Here is an 18,037-nt window from a genome sequence, read left to right as displayed (position 1 = left end):
GTTCAGATTTTGCCATTCCTCCCAGGTGAAGTCCACAGCCAAATCTTCAAATGACACTAAAACCTAAAAGAGCACATTTCTTCCCAATGTTACATCTGCCACAAAAGTAAAAAAACCCAGACCATATTCTTCTGTGAGTTATATTTACTTGTGACACAGGAAGCAGCTATTTCTGTAATCAACATGGAAACAGAAACCAAAATCACATGAAAATAAAATATTCTCTATATCAGTTATATAATTTAAAAATCAGATTCCTTTTGATTTGCAATTCATCCTTTGAATAATCAGAAAGGTACTCAGAATGCAATTTATAGACTCAAGCATACACATACTCAGTATGAAGCAGGATAAAGAATTTGTGTTTTAAATAGATATTGTGGGCCTGGTGAGGTGGCATAGCATGCTAATTCTCTTTTGCCCTGTCAGCATCCCATATAGATCACGGCTGCTCCACCTTTTATCCAGCCCGTTCACCGCCCAGGAGAGCAGCTGAAAAGTCCTAGTCCTTGAGCCTCTGCATCCATGTAGGAGACCTGCAAGCAAGCTCCTGACACCAGACTCAGGCTAGTCCAGTTCTGGGCATTCATGCCAAATGAAAGTAGAAGATTCTCTCATTTTCATTTTCTTTTTCTTATTCTGACGTTGAAGTAACATAATAACATACATATGTGTATCTACAAATATACTGCCATTTTATCAGGTTGAAATTCACTAAAATATAAACTATATCGCCATTTTCTCACTGAATGTGTTCTCATAAATATGATGCAAAAACAAGTAAAATGGTAAAAGTCCAAAAAACAAAGTGCAGTTAATGCATTTCATGCATTCTGATCTAAAAACCCCAACCATGAAGACACTGTCAGCCAGTAGATTCTGAATAGGTTTCATCACAATTGGAATGGCAAGATTGGCAGCAATTCAGAACTGGTGAACTATCAAAACTGCTTGAGCAGGATCCTCAGTGCGTGACTCACGTTGGGAACCTGGGTTGGGTGGGAGGCTGGGTAGGGCTTTTCCCTTTGTTTCTCCCCTGACCCCAGATATAGGGGAAAAAATTATATTAGTGTGGAAACAATGGTATTACCTACTTTGTAGTAGCCCTTGACCCTTTGTACCCTAATCAACTAGGTAAGATCATTTAAATATAAAGAAATAAAAATTTTTAAAAAAACAGTGCAACCGGAGAATGAATATTACAGAAGATGGTCTGTGCATGGTTAAACACAGGGAGAATCATTAGTCTCGAGGAAGCAGAGTACATTCCAGGAAATAGAAGGGGACAGGCCAACAGCAGAGGCACCTGGAGACTAATGCACACAGCAAAGCAGCAGAGACAATGCTGTCACATTGCAGTGACCAGATACCCCAGTGGCAGTCAGCGAGCAGAAAACTGAGCTCCACCAATGGCAGGAGCTGCACCAGCAGCCAAGTGGGAAGGGTTTTCACCTGGAGCTCAGCAGGTAAACCCAAAGAACTGCCCATCTTCCTGATTCGTTAAATTTGGGCAGGAGCAGAGACAGAGCAGTATACACGAAGCAGTCGGTGCAGGAATAGGGTGGATTTCACAGTCAGAACTGCCAACACAGCCACATCTGGTGGGCCTTTGTGCAAGGAGTTGATGGCTACAGGGATGGGACTGTACATCCTCATTTCTAGCTCAGTGCATTGCACCAATATTGCATCCTACAGGATCCACCCGAGATGAGTCTGGGCAGCCCACATACTTAATCACCAGAAGATCCAGAACCACACCAGTGGCACATTAAAGTGCCATTTTGTGCAGTGTGGCAAAGGAAATAAAGAGAGAACAGTAATCTGCACACATGCTGAGCTGGGATAAAACTCACTTCCAATTTAGTGCATTGTACAGGTCTCACAGGGGAAATAAACCCAACTTTGGCATCAACTGGGTCAAAACAGGTCAGGCTAGACTAGACCTCAGGCTAACGGAGAGGAGGTTCAGACAAAATCAGCATTACCAACAACCTAGTTATTTAAGACACCTGGGTGTATCTCCCTGATCCTGGAAACTGCTCAAACTGGTACAGGAAGGCAGAGAAAGTTTTCTACCAACTTTGCAACCAAAGAATGGGATCACAGAAGGTGGGCTTACAGAGACCATGGCAAAAGCCTAACGCAAGAATCCAGATTTGAACCTCCCTGCAGGGAGTAGCATAAGAGATTGCAAACAAAGAACTGGGAACCAACCACAATAAGTCAAATCAAACTCTAGATCTGTGGGTGATATAGCTTAGAGACCTGCCCTACAGAGAAGAATACATTAACTAGTAGTACAATGAGCAAGAGCAAAGAAAGAGACAGAGGCACAACGAACATTACTGAAGACTTCCCTGCAAAGCAGCAAAAGCCTTTTCTAACCTTATACATAACTGAGGAAGACACCAAAAATGGGGATAAAAACTTCAAAACATTGGGCCCGGTGCAGTGGCCTAGCAGCTAAAGTCCTCACCTTGAAAGTACCTGGATCCCATATAGTGCTGGTTCTAATTCCAGCAGCCCTACTTCCCATCCAGCTTCCTGCTTGTGGGAAAGCAGTTGAGGATGGTCCCAAAGCCTTGGGACCCTGCACCCATGCTTCGGATCGGCGCAGCATAGGCTGTTGTGGTCACTTGGGGAGTGAATTAATGGATGGAAGATCTTCCTCTCTCTCCTCCTCTCTGTATATCTGCCTTTCCAATAAAATAAATCTTAAAAAAAAAAAAAAGACACCAAAACTTCAAAACATCTATTATAAAGCTTCTTGTCAAAAATGAGAAGCACACCCAGGAGACCAAGAAAATTCAGTGGAAAGTCTGCATAACAGAATGAATGAAGCAGAAGAATCTCAGAATCAGAAGATATTTCAGGACACAAGGGTGAAACAATCAAAAAAGCTGGAACAAGAACCGATTCAAAGAAAACAATCGAAGTATTAAGGGATCTATTAAAAAGCCAAATAAAATACTTATGGAAGCTGCAAAAGATGAAAGATGAATAAAAAGAAAAGCTGTGTTTAAAAATATATTTAACGGAATAATAAAGACAAATTTCCCTAACCTGGAGAAAGAACTGGGAAACAGAAAACAGGAGGGCACAGAACTCCCAAGAGCATTGGTCAAAAGAGATCTTCACCACAACATGATAATCAAAGTTTCTTCAGTAAAAAAAAAGAAAGGAAGGAAGAAATGATCCTTAATTGTACATGTGAAAAAAAACAACTGACATACAGAGGCATGTCAATCCGATTCACACCTGACCTCTTACAGGAAACTCCACAGGTCAAAATAAAATGGAGTGATATATTCCAGATTCCTAGTGGGAAAAAAAACTGTCAGCTCACAATAATATACCCAGCAGCTTTCCTTCGTCTTTGAAAATGAAAGAAAATTCTTCAATAATAAAGTAAAACTCAAAGAATATTCCCCTTCCAGACCTGACCTATACACCTCAACACCAGCCAGTTCACATCCAAGCCAGAACTTGGTGTTGACTGGTCAAGGCTAGGCTGCTATACCAACCAGCACAAGCTGAAAGTGGGGGCAGGTTGGCTCGAATTGGGCTGAAGCACCCATTGGTGGAAGCTGAGGAGACATGAGCCATGTCAGTCTTGAGGTGCTGGGACGGGGTTCATGAGCCTTAGAGACAGAGGACCACTTGGGCTCACACCTGTGAGGTGGTGCCAGGTTGGTGTGTCCTGGGGGTGGAGATTCCAGTAGGTCTAAGATTGCATGTCCCAGGGCCTTGGGCCCACCTGCACAGTGGGTGCTAGATCCATGAGCCTAAAGGGTCTGGAGAGGCCTGGGTCTCTTGGCCCAGGTCACTGGATCTACCTTTTGGTTGATGCCAGACCCATGAGCTCCAGAAGTACTGGGTCCAGCAGGGTTTGGGTCTCCTGCACCAGGTCAGTGGGCCCATGTGAGTGGTGGCTGCTGGGTTTGTGAGCCCTGGGGGTAGGGGTCCAGTTGGTCTCAGGTCACATGGCTCATGGTCTCGAGTCCAACTGCTCCAGTGGGTGCCTAATGCTTGAGTCCTGGAAGTAGGGGGTACAGAGGGGCCTAGGTCTCCTGGTCCAGGTCACTGGCCCCATCTGTGTGGTGGGTGTTGGGTCTATGAGCCCCAGAGGTGGCCTCCTCAGTGTAAAGAATGGATGCTGGACAGTACACCATGGTGCACACAGAGGACATGGCAGTCCACTGGGGCCTGCGGAGGACATCTGGTACCATAGCAGAGCACTGAGAACAGAACAGATGGACAATTACCCCAGCAAACAATGACAGCAAATACCTGGGCAGCTGGAGACTATAAAGTCAATTGTGTCAGCCAATGGACTTTAGAAGGAATTCTTCATCCATAGATGGGCAAGCTTGACAGCATTTTGAAACTATTGCATACACTTGTGCAGAATCTTCAAAGCATGTGCCTCACTGAGACTCAGGGTTGATATTGGGTGGCCTTAGGTACTGGGATGGTTGAGAGGCCAGTATGGCCTATCCTCTTATATCCTCCCCCGAGAAACGGGAAGAAGAAAGAGAAAGTTTGGAAACAATGATCACACACACTTCTCCCTAACCCTAGATCCTTCCCACCCTGATTCACTATTTAAACATCATCTAAAATAATAAAAAATGAAAATAATTTTTAAAAAGGAAATATTAAAAAAAAAGATGTTTTCTTGACAGAGCAAAGTAACAGCACCCACCAAAAGAACATTCCATTAAAATAACAAGAGAAGAATAAATGAAACAATGAATAAAACATTGCTAAAACGAGAGGACCAACATATCTCCCATTGTATTAATCCTGAATGTAAAGAGCTTAAGCTCATCAATCACATGTCACACTGGATTTAAAAAAACAAAACCCATCTATCTGTTGCCTACAGGAGACACATCTCACCAACAAAGCTCAGCAGAAACTGTATCTCATGGATTTTGATGTTTTTATTTTTCGAAAATTTTTTTTCTCATACTAAATTCTCCAACGACTCATAGGTAACACAAAAGCATCATTTTCCTCAAGAATGTTGTTGATTTTCTTTTTCATTTCTTCAGTGACACATTACTCATTCAGTACCATGTTATTTAACTTTATGGCACTGTAAATTTCTATTTCTGTTCCAATTGCTGCTTTTTTTGTGTGTGGTTTTTATTTAGTAACTGTGTATGGAGACCACAGATCCAGATGTCAGGATACAATGTAGTATGCATCTCTACTTCCACAGCAAAGATAGACTCCCAATAAAACTGTTAAATATATCGTGACAACAGAATGCTGGACTCTGCCATTGTCCATTTCCACAATAAGGAATTAGATAACTGTTAATGAAAAACTATAACACAGTAATTACATAGGTAAAATCAGTTTGGGAGGGGATTTTGGGATTGGTATAAGGGAAATCCCAGAGCCTATGGAACTGTATCATAAAATAATAATAATAATAATCATTTAAAAAGCTGTACAAGCTGATGTTGTGAGTATTGTTCAAGTGGGCAGAAAACGCAAATGAGGAAATGATAATTGATGAGCTCTTTATGTGCAAAACTGAATTAATGAAACAAACCATTTTCAAATGCTTACTATTTTATCAAGAACAATTTGAGCACAGTAGGTGAAACCTCATGGAACAAGCTTACAGAATCAAGAACAATCGTATGGAAGTCAATGATGATGTTAAAATAAATATGACCCTGAGAGCCATGGTCCACAAATAAATTGTTAGAATTGTTCATTTGCTTAAAGGTGAAGAAGTAAGTACATCTCCGAACTGTTTTAAATAACAAGAGAAGTAGACAATAAGTCAATATTTAGGGCCCAGCACAGTAACCTAGTGGCTAATGTCCTCTCTTACACACCCTAAGTCCCATATCCCATGGGTTTCCTTGCTATTCCACTTCCCTTTCAGCTTCCTGCTCGTGGTCTGGGAAAGCAGTAGAGAAGAAGCCAAAGCCTTGGGAACCTGCACCCACATGGGAGACCCAGAAGAGGCTCCTGCTTCCTGGCTTTGAATTGGCTCAGTTAACCAGTGGACGGAAGATCTTTCCGTCTCTCTTCTATGTAAATCTGACTTTGCAATAAAAATAAATGAATTCAAAAAAAGCCAAAAAGTCATGCTTTAAAATACTGAAACCTAGTTATAGTCCCAAACATTAAGGTAAAGTACAAGGTTTATAGCTCCACTCTCACAACCACCCAAAAGAACTTTAAAAATGCGGCATTTTGACTGTGAGGAGCCACGTTAGGTTACAGACAGAAGCACGGAAACAGAACAACTCAGGCACGGAGTGCATGCTCTGAAAGGTCTATGACAGCAAGTGCAGCATGGACAGGAGAAATGAAAGGCATTTCACAAGGCAGACAGTGGCACCTTGAAAAGCTAAAAAAAAAAAAAAAACAAAAAAGGTAAAAAATTAGAGGTCACCCCAATACGTTTTCTTAAACTGGGCAATCTGCCTGAAATGATGTTCCTGTTCTCTGAATCTTAAATCTTTTCTTTTAGAAAAGGAAAATAAACAATCCTTTAAGAAATACCCACTGTGGTAATTTTCATTCTGCTGAATGCACTGACTTTGCACACAGAAAAGGAAGAGTGCTTAGGACGGCTTTTCTGCTTGGGACACAGGTGTATGCTTCAGAAGAAACTATGCCTCAAGAGTTCACCAGTTCCTGGTGCCATCCACATATTCAGGATTGGAATGTAAAGTGACAAAGCAAGGAGAACTTAAGGCTTGTCTCCTAGTATATGGGATGAAGCTAAGAGGAAAGCAGAATCCAATGCCTACTCATCTCCCATACAGTTGCTTGTACAAAGATCACACACATGGGATCACACCTTGTAGCCTGGAAGAACTTGGACAAGACCAATGCACTCTGGTCAAGGAAATGCCAGCAGAAATCCATTTTATCACTTCTGAGAGCGCTGGTTGGTTCAGTGCCCTATCATTTCTTGTTCCACAAACACAATGTGCTAGTAAAAGCCAGTCTACCAGCCGAGGAGAGCAGGAGTGGATGCACATCTTGAATGTGGAAGTGTTTCAGACGCCAGGAGCCACTTACTACCTATTAATAACCAGGCTCACTGTCCCCGAGATTCTCAGACTCCCAAAAAAAGTCCATGAATCACATCAGTCCATCCTCACACAGCGGTTATGGCAAGTCCATCGTACCCCGCACACATTAGAAACAACACTAATGCTTTTCATTCTGTCCAAAACACAAATCAGTAGGTGTATTGATACTTCACAATTGGGTAACATGTTCTGTTCCATGGTTGCCCAAAATTGCCTCAACATGAGTTTGCTTTTTTTAAACAGCCACCGTGCATTTACTCAACGGGAAACTGAGACCCCTCAACAGTTGTGCCATTTTGTTAGTCTTGCAAACATACTAATTATATCCACCTTTCACCTGAAACCCAGGTACAACATCACATAAATCACATTCTTTCTTAATGAGGTCCAACTGACACACTCAGAATCCAGCAATATAATACCTTATTTGTCTTGGGATTTAGAAGAAATATACAGTTTGTTTATTACAGTTCATTAATCTTGACACTACTACTTTACAGATCAGTGCATGCTAAATCATGGCTGCCTTCTCAGAAACAATGGGAAGATATTCACAATGGATTAAAGGAAAACATCCTTCTACCCCGACACTATATCTAATGGAATTACTGTAAAGTATGAGTTGAACAGGGGTACATATTAAAGCTCAGTGGGTGAGGGCTCTCCCTGGGATGCACATCACCTGCCCTGCCTCTGCCTGAATTCACACGCAGGGAGACAGCCGGTGGTGATCAAGGTACTTCAGCCCAAACCAAGCACATAGGAAACCTGGACTGACTTCAGGCTTTGAGCATTTAGGCAAACAAATAAAAAAGTTAGATATTTCTGTCACTTTGTCACCCAAAGAAATGTATCTGCACATTAATGTAAAGAATGATACATTGCCCAACCAATGAAAACCTAGCATAATTAATCACAAGCTGAGCTATACTAGAGAACGCTGAAAAGTTCACCAGGGTGGCAGGAAAGGACTTAGATCATTGCTCCCATGAAGAAGAATCATCATCCCTACAATGATGATCAGATCAGTGGGTAAAAGTGAAGGACTTGAGCCTTTAGTGTGCTCAACATCTTCAAAGGGATGATTATTTGAAACAAAACATCAGGTGAGTCACTCATAAGTCGACTCACTGTGGAAATATAAAAATATAAATGGTAGGGCCCAGCATGATAGCGCAGTGGATACAGTCCTCGCCTTGCACGCCTGGAATCCCATATGGGCGCCGGTTGTTATTCCAGCGTCCCTGCTTCCCATCCAGCTCCCTGCCTGTGGCCTGGGAAAACAGCAGAGGATGGTGTAAAGCCTTGGGAACCCTGCACCCATGTGGGAGACCTGGAGGAAGCTCCTGACTCCTGGCTTCAGATCAGCTCAGCTCCAACCATTGAGGCCGCTTGGGGAGTGTACCATCGGATGGAAGATCTTCCTCTCTGTCTCTCCTCCTCTCTGTACATCTGCCTTTCCAATAAAAATAAATAAATCTTTAATATGTATATATAAAAATGATCATAATTTAAACAAATGGAACTATTCAATTTAAAGTCCATATATCACATAGGATGTAGTGCAGTGCAACTCCAAGCATATTGTGATGAATATCTCATTCAGCTACATTCTAGCAATTAGTAACAAGTTAAAGCACAAAATCAATATGTACCAACTGAATAAAAGGAATGCAACAAGATAGCATATGTTTGCTACAGCCACACTCATAATACTATGGGGCCCAGTCAAGTGGCCTAGGGGCTGAAATCCTGTCTTGAATGTGCCCGGAATCCCATATGGGCACTGGTTTTATCCCGGTAGGCCTTCTTCCCATCCAGGTCTCTGCTTGTGGCCTGGGAAAGCAGTCAAGGACGGCCCAAAGCCTTAGGACCCTGCACCCATGTGGGAGACCTGGAAAGGTCTGGGGAAGAGCTCCCAGCTCCAGGCTTCCGATTGGCACAGCACTGGCCATTGTGGCTACTTGGGAAGAGAATCAGCAGACGGAAGATCTTCCTCTCTGTCTCTCCTCCTCTCCATATATATCTGACTTTGCAGTAAAAATAAATAAATCCTTTAAAAAAATACTATAGAGGAGTGACATAAATAACAGCAGTTCGTTTTCCCATAGCCTGTACAACGAAAGTTCAAAAACACGCTACATGCAGATTTGACTTCTCCTGAGTTCCTTCTGGTAGTTTCAAGATGGTCAGCTTCTCACCATGTCCTCAGACTCTATGTCCCATAATATTTGGTGAATTTTGCTAACTTTTCGTTTGAACTATGTAGCAAATATGTCTGCGTTTCTGGCATGACATCAGAATAAACAGAGATCAATTTAGAAACAGCTGAGACAACTCTAGCAGATTCCAAACATTAAAAAAAAAAAAAAACAAACTTGATCTCATTTACATAGTTTCTCTCACCAAATTGTATTTACTTTCACTTTTTTTTTAAATTATACAATCCTCACGAAGGTCTAAAAGCACAATATACAATACACCGAGCAATAAAAACATAGAGAACTTACTGGAGAGGTAGTCATTTTCTTGGTTCTTAAATACATACACAGTGCTCTAGAATCATATCTAGAAAAGAAAGTGAATTGGAAAACTTGTGAGAGAGCTGGTCTGGCTTGCTCCTAGATTCTACACTGCAAAGCAAGATCATGATGGAAACAAACACAGAGTAACACACACCTTCTCAGAAAAGGCAAAACCAGTGAGCTCTCCCGTTCAGGAACAGTGCTTTACCCATGAGAAGAGACACAAAAGACGTCCTTAAGGGAACACTCACAATTATTCTGAGTGGGAGAGATGAAACACAGCCACTGTTAGGTTCAGAGAAACATTTATTTGATACCGTATTTTGCAAACTGTTCATGAAAATAACCAACGGATCATTTTAAAGATGCCTGAACCAGTAGCGTACAGTGTGTCCTGGAAACACAATGGCTTCATAAAGTAGTAAGTATTAAGGTGGGGTGCATTTCAAAATCCTTGTGAAAATATCAAAGTGTCAGTCAACGTTAATTACTTGACTAGAAATCCTGAATTCCATCTGTCAACCCATCCATTTGCCGATAACTACCTAACAAAGCTTAACTTGTTACAGCAGGATCTGCACTTTTAGTCCCCTTTCCAGTTTCTGTCATATAGTATTCGGCAAAGCAACAGCAGGCAGCCCAAGTATTTGCGCCCCTACACCCATGTGAGAGACCCAAGGAAACTCCTGACTCCTGACTTGCACCCAGCTCAGCTTGGCCATTCTAGCCACTTGCAAACGAACCAGCAAATGCAAGATCATCTGACTCTTTCTCTCCCTCTCTGTCTCTGTAACTCTGCTTTTCAAATGAATAACTAAACCTAAGAGAGAGAGACAGATGGGGTCAGCATGGTGGTAGTGGTGGTATAGTAAGTAAAGCAGCTGCCTGTTACGCTGGAATCCCCCACGTGTGCCAGTTTGAGACCCAGCAGCTCAAGTTCTGATCCACTGCTTGCTACCATGCCTGAGAAAGCAGCACCTACATTACACGAAAGACCCCAAAACAGCCCTGGTCTCCTTTCAAACCTTTGAACAATGAAAACTTTTGTGACTTTCATTTGGTGAGGGAATCAGTGGACGGAAGTCTCACTGTCTTTCCCTCTCCCTCCCTCCCCTGTTAACACTTTCAAATAAATAAATCACAAATGAGGAAAAGAAAAGCAAAACAGACCTAATGATTACTTTCAGAACCAAAGCATTGTAAGTGCTTCTTCAAGAGCAGAAGATGCACAATGATTTTCCAAGGGGTTAATTAGGCAGATTACACAACAAGGAAACCAGAAACATTAACTTAATTTGTGCTACAATGGTGTTTAAGATTTATGACTTTGGAAGTGCATCTTCTCATGTACCATTTACTCAAGGTCTAAGAAAACATCTCTCATCTTGACAGTTCTGAAGGATTATAAGGAATTCTTATGCACTGTTTAATCTCTCGTATATCAGTTTTTTTCTAAAAATCAGAAACACCATGTAACACAAACACTCCCTTTTCTCATTCTTTCTACTTAGGATCACATCGTAATGTTTTCTAGTATGTTTTCTGTGGAACACTCTGCCTTCCTGCATACAGTCAGCAAACATTTCATGGGTGTGTGTGCATGTATACACACATGTGGTTATGTGTTCATGCTTGCACCTATTTGGACAATGATTTTCAATAAAAAGAAACTATTAGAAGCTCCTGCATTCATTTTTTAAAGAAACATTTTTTTTTGAAAGGCAGATATGCATGCATTGATTTTAAGGATTATTTTGAAGGGGAAGCTATTAGAAGCCCCACTATTCATTTTTTTAAAAGAGATATTCATTTTTATTTGAAAGGCAGATATACACAGAGGAGGAGAGAATGTGGAAAAGATCTTCTGTCCACTTCCATTCACTCCCCAAGTGGCTGCAACAGTTGGAGCTGAGACGATCCGAAGACAGGAGCCGGGAGCTTCTTCTGGGTCCCTCCCGTGGGTACAGGGACCCAATTTTGGGCTGTCCTCTGCTGCTTTGCCAGGCCACAGGCAGGTAGCTAGATGCAACGTGGAGTAGCAGGGATTAGAACTGGTGCCCATACAAGATCCTGGCAAGTGCAAGGCAAGGTTTTTAGCCACTAGGCTACTGCACTCAGAGAGAAAGCTGCCTAGCAGCACATCATTAGGCCCCCAAAAGTTGTGTCATGAAGTGCTGACCTCCACTTTGATTTTATTTGCAGATTCTTTAGGTTATTAACATCAACAAATGATTTCACAGGCTGTGAAACCTTGATTTAAACTAACATAGCCTCCCCACAAAAGGACGCATCTGCACAGGGGAAATGACATGTAAGGGTACAACAAGATGGTGACTGCTGCAACCAGGGAGCGAGACATCTGGGGAAATAAAACTTGCTATACGTTGCCCTTAAATTTTCAATCACTAGAACTATAAGAAATAAATTCCTACGATTTTTTTTTATTTTTTATTTATTTTTTTTTTATTGTTGCTTACATTATATTATGTAGTACAGTTTTATAGGCGCTGGGGATCCCCCCCACCCCTCCCATACCCCTCCTCCCATGGTGGATTCCTCCACCTTGTTGCATAACCATAGTTCAAGTTCAGTTGAGATTCATTGCTTGCAAACACATGCCTAGCATAAAGTTCAGCGTCTTATTGTCCAGATAAGTTCAGTGGCCTCTTGGGGAGACCTTCTATGGTCTGAAGATAGGTCTAACAGAGTAAAGATCCAGTCAGTTAAAAGCCCCAACAAGGCCTCAGTATCATTATACAACATTAATTCCATAATGTTGTATAATTCCTACGATTTAAGACAAATATGCAATGGTTTTTGTGTGGCAACCTTAGCCTTATACTTATTTATGCCTATCTTCCTGCAGCCAACAAGAAGGCAGCCACCATTATTATGGAAGTCCAGATACTAAAAGTGACGTCATTATGTGTCCAAACATCTATATTTGATCTTGGCCAAAAGGCCAAGAAGCAATCAAACAAACAAAAACATCAAATAAGAACCTAAGTTCTCATCTCTAGAACCCAAGGAAAAACAATCAGTGAAAGAAACAACCAACAAATGAATTAACAACAAAGCAAAACCCAAGGAGACAAATCCAGGGGCGGCACAATAAAATAACCAAGATGAACTGAAAGAATCTTATCATTATGGGGAGGAAGATATGTGTAATTCTGTCCTTGTCTCGTGTTGAAAAATGTTGACATGGTCGAGGACAGTGCACAGAACATGAAATATTAAAAGTGAGAAGCCACCTGTCACAGCATTCGGGACGGGGAGCCAAGGGAGGAGCTGCCAAGAGACTTGTCACTTTTTGCCCTTTAGAAACATGAAGTGACTCTCTCTGGCCCCTTCTGGAAATCCAATGTAGCTTTACAAATCAGAGGTGCAGCAGAATAATAACATATTGAAGGGTAGGGATTATATTATTTTCTAACTCTCAGAAAAACGTAGAGCGTTAGCTGACCTATCTGCCTCCCAGCTGGCCTGCGTGCACATTCACACCTCACACACTATCTCTTTCAACATAAAAGATAAATAAAGTAAAAACATTGGCTATTTTTTTTTAAAAAGTAAATAAATGTTTAGCCAGATTAAGAAAATGTAGACTCATAACTAAATCAAATCCATAACGAGAATATATTACAATTGACATAACAGAAACAAAATATCACTAGGGACTACTAACAGCAACTGTTAAACCACAAATTTGAGGACAAAGTTAATTTACAGAAATATATAACCTGACAAATTGAACCAGAAAGACATTGAAAACCTGACTAGACTAATAGGAAGTCACAACACTCAGTCAGGAGTATGCAGTATCCAAATGAAAACTCACCACCTAATGACTTAAGAGTCAACCACAGTAAAATGTTTTTTTTTTTTAAGAAAGCAATACACATCTTTCTAGAATTATTTTACGAGTTTGATGGTAATCCTTCCAAACTTACACTACAGGGACAGCAATGTCTAGATTCCAAACCCAGAATGAACTTGAATTTCAAAGATTTCTGACTCTGCATGACGAATATAGACACAAACATTCTTATCCAAATAGATGTAAAAGCATTCCAACATATCAAAACTGATACGTTATAATCAAGTCAACTATAACCTGGGGATGTATGGAGTCAATATACACAAATTAATAACCAAACACATCACACTCAACAGGATAAGCATCATTAGAATCACCTTGAGTTGTACAAGCTTTAATACAATTCTGTGGACATTTTTCAGAAAACTTTGAATAGTTATAGAAGGTACATATTTCAATAAAATAAAGCATATATATGAAAAGCCCATTATACTATTTGATACCCCCCACCAAAAAAAAAAAAAAACACATTTTCTGCAGGATTTGGAAGTAGATAAAAACTCTCCACGTTATTCAACTGAAGACTTGCCCAAATAAAATAGTCTAGAAAAGAAAATAAAAAGTACAGCAATTGCAAAGATGTTTTCTCTTGTCAAAAAAACTTAATTCTATTTAGAGAAACCTAATGGAGCTATCAAGAATTGGGAAATAAATTTAGTAAAGCTGTAGGATAAAGATGAACACAAACAAATCAGAAGCACTTTTACAAATGAACAGGGAACTGACTGAGAAAGACATTTTGGAACACTCTATCCTGATAATAGCTATGAGAACACAAAATATCTTGGGATTAACTCAGGATGTAAAAGAACGCAATAATAGAAATTATAAAATACATTGGGAGGGTCAGGCAGCTGCTCGAGCAGTCACCGGTGACATCAATGGTCAGGGAACTCTCCTGTCCGGGTCAGGCAGCTGCCTGGGTTGCCCGGGTGCCAACGGCACTGGATGAAGCCTTCAGGTCTCTTGGTGGCAAACTCTGAGGGCTTGGAGGTGTTGATCTGAAGAGGGTCTGGGGAATTGACCAGGTCAAGAACTGAGGGAGACCTATGGATAAGGCCACTATATGTGTGGGTAAGCAAGGGGCTGAGACCAAAATGGTTAGGAGGCAGGAACACGAGGGCATTTAAGGGTCATGCGAAATTCCAGCACATGTGAGAGACCTGAGCTGGGGTAATTAGCTTCAACCATCACCCATCACACAGAACCACTCACTGGCACACACAAAAGCTAGCATTTGGCATAGCTGGTAGAGCAAGACCACAGTACCCACCAGTGAGAACTGGAACAGTGGAGTGGTGATTTTAGATGGGCCATGAAAACACCTAGCAAGTAAAAAATCGGGTCTGGCAGCAGGATCTGTGAGGGATATGTGGACTCAGCCCTGTGGAACTGCAATTGCTACTGGCACACCCTAGAGCTGTGGATGGGATTAGGCCTGGCTGGGAGCTAAGGGGACATCCCAGTTGAGTCTGGGCTGGACATGGCTACAGCCTTCTTCAGCAAGGGTGAGGAAGGGGTCTAGGGAGCAGCAGATTGGGCAACACTCCAGCACCCACTGGTACTCATGAAAGCCAGGGTAGGTGTCAGACGGGCTGGGCTAGGTCTTTTCTACCAGTGAACCACATGAAAGGTGTGTGGGCGTGGAGCAGGTGTGATTAGACTGCAACACTCAACAGTAGAACCAGAATGGGTGTGTGCTTACTGAACAAGGCCACTGTTCCTGCCAGGACAAGAGATGGACAAAGTCAACCTTGGTTAAGGACCTACTGTGGTACACAAGATCTATCACTGGGAGGAGACTCAATAGAGGAGCCTGGGAAACTCCTTCCTCAGGATGCAGTCCCTGCAGGTGAACGCAAGAACCAAGGCAACGAGCTGCCCAGGCCATGCCAGGTTATAATACCCACCAACACATATTTGGGTTAGGTCTGGGGACAGACCAGCCTGAGTCTGTTCATAACATCCACTGGCAGATCTGAGAACCAGAACAGAGTGCATGCAGGGAGGCCAGGTTGGGCAGCAACACCAGCCACTTCACATTAGAGCCAGGACAGGGATCATGCTGGATTGGGCTAGGTTGTAACACCCAAACAGCAGGCACTGGAACTAGGGACAGACTGGACTTACACAGGATATGCAATGGCAATAGAGGATGAGGTGAGGTGGGCCATGCCAACCTGGTATATGTGGGTGCTGGGATTGTTAGCCTGGGGGGCAGGCAACCCAGCATACTTGGGTCACCTGGCTCAAGCCCTTGGGTCCATCTGTGAAGTGGGTGCCAGGTTCATGAGCCTGGGATCGACGGATCTGGTGAGGCTCAGGCCACGTGGCCAGGTCCTGAGGTCTACCTGCCAGGTAGATGCAAGGTTCATGAGCCCCAGAGGCAGGAGATGTAGCAGGGCTCAAGTCACCTGGTCCAGGTCCTGGGACCCACCTGCGTGGTGGGTGCCAGGTTCATGAGCACCAGTGTGGGGATCCAGCGGGGTTCAGGTCACCTGGGCTGAATCTCTAGACCTGCCTTCCATTTAGGAAGTGAACCAGCAGACGGAAGATCTTCCCTGTCTCTCCTTCTCTCTGCAAATCTGCTTTTCATAAATCTTTAAAACATAAATAAAAATGCATAAATGATGTGTGTTTAGCCTAGCACTTGAAAAACGTGTGCCTTACACTGAACAATCAATAAAATAGACAGACATAAATTAGGAATAACATATGCATAAAGATAGTTCATTGTAGCATCAATCCAATGGGACCTGGAACTGCAACATTCAGACTCTTCAAGATTTAGATCATAAAAGTAACAAGGGGTATGTGGTGAAACAGAGGACAGTTCCCCAAGAAGTCATCACAACGCTTCCTACCAGCACTCCTAAACAGAGCATCAAACTGTGAACAACAACAAAAAATGCTCAGAAAACTACAAGGACAAACCCACCAGCAGTAACAAGTACAAATAAGACAACCATAAGTACCCCACCATTGTGAATTAGTGTCTGTATGTTATCACACAGATACCAATTAATAATAGATGAAGGATAGGGCCCAGCCCGGTGAGTCTTCGCCTTGCACATGCCAGGATCCCATAGAGGCACCTATTCTAATCCCGGCAGCCCCACTTCCCATCCAGCTCCCTGCTTGTGGCCTGGCAAAGCAGTCGAGGATGGCATCAGCCTTGGGACCCTGCACCCACGTGGGAGACCTGGAAGAGGCTCCTGGCTCCTCACTTTGGATGAGCTCAGCTTTGGCCGTTGCGGCCGCTTGGGCAGTGAATCATCAGATGGAAGAACTTCCTCTCTGTCTCTCCTCCTCTGTATATATCTGACTTTCAAATAAAAACAAATAATAAATCTTTTTAAAAAATAATAAAGAACATAAATTCACTCCACGTGTTAGAAAAATTACAAAATAAGAAAGTGTACATGCACAAAGATTAGACACTCAACTCTACCAACACCTGCTCCAGAATCAGAATTTAACCATAATCTGAAGGTATTTTTAATTATGTAAAAAATTACCATGAATAAACATGTGAAGAAAATCCAACTAAGAGATTTTCACCTAAATTAAAATAACAAAAAAAAAAAAAAAAAAAGGAGCAGCAGCCAAGCAAAATACTGTTGAGACACACAAGAATTTAAGCAAAAGGAATCAGACTCCCTCCTCTGAGGGACAGCAGGGACAAGAGGTCAGAACCTCAGTGAGCTGGGCCCTTGATTCATCTGGGTCCTCAGACTACAGGTCTCTATATCCTTACTCAAGCTTAGCAAAAACAAACAAACAAACAATCAAATAAGTAAATAAAATCACTCTCTCCTCTTAAGATCATTGAATAAAGTCAAACTCCACGCAAGAAAATAAAAACGTAACATTCATATTGTGGCTCGTAATTCCTATCTAAATGCGCAAACAGTAAATAAAAGGCAGCAAGTTTCTGCACAGCCACAGAGGGATCTGGCGGCACACGGAAGCAGCCTGCTGCCACTTCCCAAGGGACTGGCACTCAGACCCGAGCTCCCAACGCCGCAAGTCACGTTCTACTGGAAGTCCGAATTCTCCCTGCGGACACCCCCAGCCTCACCACACAATTCCCACTCCCTGCGGACACCCTCAGCCTCACCGCACAATTCCCATTCCCTGCGGACACCCCCAGCCTCACCGCACAATTCCTAACGACTCCTGGCAGGAGCGTTCCTCTCACTGCACCGCGCACCAAGGTCCCGGCTACCCGGCCAGTTCTCCTGCTTGGAGTCCCACTCACCCGCTCCAGCTGCCCGGCACTCGGGGTGTCCTCCCCAGGCTCCCGCGGCGGCCGCGGTGGGCAGCTCACACAGCAGCCATGGCTGACGCCCTCCGGCTTCTGAGGAGCCCAGACAGAAACGTGAGCGTAGCGCCGCACGCCCCGCGTGCCTCCGCAGGGCCCTGACGCACCCAGTGCGGATGACGTCAGAGAAGACGCAGCCAATCAGAACCGCACTGGGGAGGAGGGCGGTCACTGGACTTGGGCCGGCTGGGGGACTGAGGGCTGAGGCTTGCCTGGGGGCTGAAGCTGCCTGTTT

At 42.9% G+C, this 18,037-nt stretch overlaps 1 long non-coding RNA gene across 2 annotated transcripts; it reads right to left on the bottom strand.

Annotated features, from left to right (window-relative positions):
* Positions 1-7: 7 nt before the first annotated feature.
* Positions 8-17,844, bottom strand: LOC121157467. Of its 2 annotated transcripts, none has more exons than XR_005884027.1 (3): positions 17,740-17,844; positions 9,584-9,641; positions 8-63 (listed from the first exon to the last, which is right to left on the bottom strand). It is a non-coding gene; the product is annotated as an uncharacterized LOC121157467 (long non-coding RNA). The 2 variants fall into 2 exon arrangements; XR_005884028.1 differs by lacking the exon at positions 17,740-17,844 and adding an exon at positions 9,753-9,802.
* Between the last annotated feature and the right edge of the window lie 193 nt (positions 17,845-18,037).

The sequence above is a fragment of the Ochotona curzoniae genome, unplaced genomic scaffold (assembly GCF_017591425.1).
Source record: "Ochotona curzoniae isolate NIBS_2020 unplaced genomic scaffold, NIBS_Ocur_1.0 contig_3520, whole genome shotgun sequence".
Taxonomy (NCBI): domain Eukaryota; kingdom Metazoa; phylum Chordata; class Mammalia; order Lagomorpha; family Ochotonidae; genus Ochotona; species Ochotona curzoniae.
This window is presented reverse-complemented; position numbering and strand designations above follow the sequence as displayed.